This window comes from Crocodylus porosus, unplaced genomic scaffold (assembly GCF_001723895.1).
Source record: "Crocodylus porosus isolate Cpor-Errol unplaced genomic scaffold, CroPor_comp1, whole genome shotgun sequence".
Classification (NCBI taxonomy): Eukaryota; Metazoa; Chordata; order Crocodylia; family Crocodylidae; genus Crocodylus; species Crocodylus porosus.
In genome coordinates, this window is record NW_017728918.1 from 49815775 (window position 1) to 49821324 (window position 5550).

At 40.8% G+C, this 5550-nt stretch overlaps 1 pseudogene; it reads right to left on the reverse strand.

The window, feature by feature from the left end:
• Positions 1 to 3411: 3411 nt before the first annotated feature.
• On the reverse strand, positions 3412 to 5397 carry LOC109312110 (annotated as a pseudogene).
• Between the last annotated feature and the right edge of the window lie 153 nt (positions 5398 to 5550).

Genomic DNA, 5550 nt, shown 5'->3' on the forward strand with positions numbered 1-5550 from the left:
GCTCAACGCAGGAGTGCCCCCTACTGGCCCGCCACAGAAACCATTGAAATTTTAGGTTAAATTTTCAGTTTACTTTAGAAATATGAAGTTAGATTCGATTCTGGCTTCACAATTATTACATAGTGCATCAAACTGAGCAGAGTATTCAAATTGTCTGTAAACCTCACTGGATACAAAACCCATTTCTGGGTGAGACTCAAGGTTTTGAACCCAGAGCCAGATTCAAATTAGTTCCTTGGGCAGAGTTTAGTCACCTAAGCTCCAAAGAGTAATTCAAATAGGTCCCAGGCCAGAAACTGTAATGTTCCTTAGATATGTAAATTCATTAGGCAATTCCATTTTGCTAAGTTCTCATTCTGCCTACACTTGGACTTCTGCTCTACTCTAATACAGATCGTTGCTAGGAGGCATATAAAGTCCCCAAGAGAAATCAAAGTCAACTAATTCTCAACAAAATATTAAGGTATACAAAATAAAATATGTAATGGACACATCAGATATTTTTTAGTCTCAGAAAATATATGCTTCATTTAGTAATACATGGGAAAATGGCAAAGGCAGTTTGGGTCAGGTAGCCCTGAACTTTGTCCAAATTTATGAGGCCACCTTGCTACTAATTCCTTCAAGACAGAAGCTCTGATTGATTGGAGGAATTAAATAGAGAAGTTAGTACATTTGTAAAAACATGACTTTTTGAAATACTAGTTAATTGTGGGGTTCAGGGTTCACAAAGAGACATGGCTCAAAAATTCAGATTGCCTTAGTTTGGGCTCTGATGAAGGAAAGTTTTGAAAGACTAAAAGCTGGTTTGTGTAAGCTGCTTAAAGCCATTTATTTGTGTTTGCATATCCAAGAATATCTTCTTTCTTGCAGAATCTTCCCCCTTCTTCCACCTCATTTTACTCTCTCTCACATTATAAAAGATGATGGGATAAAAGCAAGTAACAAAAGCACTATTACTACATCCAAAAATCTGGCAAAACAGCAATATCACCTACTAGGGCTATGCAAAGTTTCAGTCACCAATTTGATTCAGATGAGATCTGGCCCAATTCAGGGGCCGAATCTCGGAATCCAAATCTAATCAGGAAAGCCATTAAAAGCTCTGAATTGATTTGAAGCATCTGAATCGATTCGTAAAAGATTCAGATTTAGATCAGCTGGGGAGAGGCAGGCACAGACAGGTGGCTGCAGGTTCTCCCACAGCTCCTCCGTCTGTGCCTGCTTCTTTCTGGGTGCAGGGAGCCACGGAGGAAGCACTGCCCTGCCTGGCCCCAGCCTCTCAGCACTTAAAAAAATAAAAAAAATGCCCTGCAATCACTGGTTGCAGCAATCATCTGCAGCCCCGGCAGCCCCAGTTCCCAGGCAGCGCACAGTACCCTGCCAAGCTGCACTGCATCCATGCCATGAGCCAGCTGCCACATGGGTATTAGGTGTGGCGGGGTGGGGGGCGATCCCCACTGCCCTGTGCTGCACAGGGGGGCTCTGCCATGAGTGCTCAGAGGCCCTGATTGCTGCTGCTGTGGCAGGGGAGCGTGGGGCTTTTTTTTTTTTTTTAAGTGCCAGGAGGCTAGGGCCAGCATGGCAGGACAGCCACAGGGGCTTCTCCTGTGGCTCTCCCAACCTGGGGGAGAGGCAAGAACAGCTGGAGGAGTGGCGAGAGAACCTCCAGCCACTCAGCTGTGCCTGCCTCTCCCTGGCCGATCTGTATCACCAAATCTCTCTGAATCAATGCTGAATCTTTCAAAGTTGATTCAGCTGAATCAAATGGGGACAGTGGTTTGAATCACCAAATTGAATCGCTATCCTCCAAATTGGCTAAATCCAAACTGAATACTTCCTTGTTTGCACAGGCTTATCATCTACTTCCTATTCCAGAAGGCAGAGGTGCAATGCTGTTGAATGTTTGGAACTTTAAGGGTGAGATCATCCAGAGGGATAGCTATCTATGGTGCTATTCTTTTCCTCTGGCATGATCTGAGTAATAAGCCTCTGAATGATGCTTATTCTTTTCCTTTGACAGAGTGACTTTGCTACCAACTGCATGTCAAAGGTTCCATGCCTGCAAGAAATAGTGTTGCTGAATCAAGAATTTTGCAGTTTATTTAGAGTGATATTGAGGATGTTGTTTTTATCAGGTGTGTTTTTACATACATAGCAGATAGATGTAAACAATACATCTTTTCCTTTCTTGTGGAAGGAGAGCAAATACAGAATCACCACAGACAAACAAACCCCCCACAAACACACCCTGCCCTCCATTCCGCACGTATACTTGCCATTCTTCTTCGGTCATTTAGAGCCACAGCAGATAATCTTTTTAGTAAACTAGCAGTGCTTCATGAAATAGTATTGAGAAATTCTGTATCTGGCAGGATAAAGGTATTGGCTTAATGATGCCAGTACAGTGGAATTCAAAAGGAAATATAAATGTACCCAGAGTATAGAAAATTAACTCACTGGCATGCTGGAAAATGACTACTTGATACATTAGTAATGATAAGACACTTCAGAAGTTATATTTTTTATGAAGCTGAACATTAATTTTTTCTTATATAAAATATACATAATTTATTTTTATATTTCATTGTTCATTATTTGATATTTCATATTTATGAATCCATGCAGAAAAATAATCAAGAATGTTAGGTTTAACAAGGCCTGATGCCACTAGATACTTTCATTTTCTAAAGAAGTTAGAGTTTAACATTTCAAATTATTTATCCCCTTAAGAGAGAGTCGTAAGCAGAATTTAGAATATCTAAAGTTCTGTAGATAGAGGCTAGATAGTTTGGAATGAATAAGTAGTAAAAAAATGTTTTAAAATTTAAATTTTGAAAAAGATATTTCATATTATAGCTATGCATATTTACTGAACTTCCAATTTCTGCTGCAATGGTCACCAATAAAAAGTCCACATTTGCTAACAGGTTCTGGATAATTACTGTAATTATTCCCTAGTTCTTAAAAGCTAGGAAACAATTTGTTCTCTTTTCTCATATAATACTTTTGTCTTTTTTCAAGACAATGGTACAGTAAAAGCACTGTTAACTGGCATCCCTGGGGAATAGAGGTTGCCGGATAATCAAATATGCCGGTTATCTGAGAGGGTTTTTTTCAAGAAAGAAACTAAGCCTTCATTTTAACTGTGATATAATAACTTTTAATATTTTAACTATGATATAAGAAATAATAAAGAAAATAGTATACTGTACTATTACTGCCTCTCAGCTGCTTCTGAAGGCACCTTGAGATCAGAGGTTGCCTCAGAACATGGTTCTGCTTCAGAATGTGCCTCTTCTTGAGGATCATCAACAGCAATATCTGATCCTTGACACAAGCTGCTTGGATCCTTGACATAAGCTGCAGAAGCTCTTTGAAGCAACCTGCGGATGTCTGCCTGCCTGCAAGTCAGTTGCCTTTTTTCAGGAAATTGTTGTGAACAACATGAAGTTGCATCACTTCCTGAGCAGAATAAGAAGACTGCTGCTCAGCAAATTTCAAGAATGTTTCCAGACATTGTGCAGCAGTAGCCCAAGCCACTTTAGTTTCTTCACTGTGGTCTTCTTCTTCTGAGTCTTGTTCAGGTGCACTAGACCTGTCAGGATGCACAACCTTTTCTATAATTTGAACATCAGTAAGGGTTTGTACAACATCGAGGTCTTGATCGATGTTCACCCACTCTTCAAGTTCAGTATCTTCGAGTTTAGTGAGTGGGTTAGTGGGGTCAGCATTTTGAAGGACATCAAGAACCTCTTTTACTGATTCTTTTTTATGTCTCACATTGAAACCTGAAAATTCTTCTTCATCAGAAGATCCCTCTGCAAACATCACTGCTGCCCACAATTTTCTCCAAGCCTTCCTTAAAGTTGTACTCTTCACAGCACACCAGGCACATGCCACATTGAAAATTGCATCCTTGGTAGTATACTGCAACTGAAATTCTTGGAGACTGCCTTCATAGTCGAGTAGCTTCCTCCTAAAATCCCTTCTGTAGATGGATTTCAGGTTTTTAATAATTCCCTGATCCATAGGCTGTATGACTGAGGTGATATTTTAGGCTAGATATCAGGAGGCGCTACTTCACAGTCAGGGCGGCTAGGATCTGGAACCAACTTCCAAGCGAAGTGGTGCTGGCTCCTACCCTGGGAGTCTTTAAGAGAGTGTTAGATGAACACCTTGCTGAGGTCGTTTGACCCCAGTACTCTTTCCTGCCATGGCAGGGGGTCGGACTAGATGATTTACTCAGGTCCCTTCCGACCCTAGAAACTATGAAACTATGAAATTATGATATTTGCAGGTAGGAAGATGGTAAAAATATTTCCAGACACTAACTGCTTCAGGAGGGTGAGCTTGACTGTTGTCTAAAATTAGAATAACTGTTGTGTCTTTTGGCTTTCCAAGTTTCTTCAGATGCTCTTTCACTGCTGGTACAAAGACATGGTGAAACCAATGCAAAAATATTTCCTTGTCCATCCATACATTAGTTTGTACCTTGTACTCAACAGGTATATGAATGACACCCTTGAATGCTCTTGGTCGCCTGAATTTTCCAACCAGTAGCAACTTGATTCTGTGTGTGCCAGCTGCATTTGCACACATAAGTACAGTCAGGTGGTCCTTGCTCTGCTTAAAATCAACTGCACCAACCTCGCCTGCACCAATTAGGGTAGTAGTTGGCAAACAACACCAAGAAAGGCCAGTTTCATTGGCATCGCATATCTGCTCTGGGGATACGCCATGCTCCACAACCAATTTCTGGAAAAATCCACAATATTTTTCAGCAACCTCATGATCAGCAGATTTTTTTTCTCTACACACATCAAATCTTCAGATACCATGGCAAAGTTTGAAGCATGACAACCATCCAGCTGAAAAAACACAGGACTCAATCATACCCATTTGTTGCTAGAAGTCCTTTGCTTTTTTGATCTGCATTGAGCCAGAAATTGGAGCTCCGTCCAAACATTTTAAGGCAAACCATTCATACAGTATCTTGTCTAATTGTTCCAATTTTGGTTTGTGCAGAGTACAGCATAGCTCAATTGCTTTATTAGAGCAATTTGAATTTGTCATGAGCTGGAGTAACTCTGCCCTCTGTGCGTTGATGTCATAGATCACAGATGAGCCAACACTGAATTCCTGCATCAGCCTGCTCCTGTTTTCTCCTTTTCCCAGGTACTTAATTATGTCCAATTTCTGTGTAATCATCAAAACAACATGCTTTTGCTTCTGTCCTCTGCTTGTTGATGGAGTATTGGTTGTCATAGTTGCAGGATGGGTGAAATATTCAGCAATGAAGTCACAGCAAAAGCACAGGCAGAAGCTCAATGCAATCACAACGTGATCAAAAGCACAGACATAAGCTCAACGTGATCATAACGTGATCACAATGGTGGATGGCGGATGAGACTGCCACTAGCGACACCACTTGGCTGCATCCCAAATAGCAAGATGGTGTCTGTGACAGATGCTGGTTAATAGAGAATTCTGGATGGTAAAGTGCCAGATAACACAGCTTTTACCATATCATGTTGCTCAATTACTAAC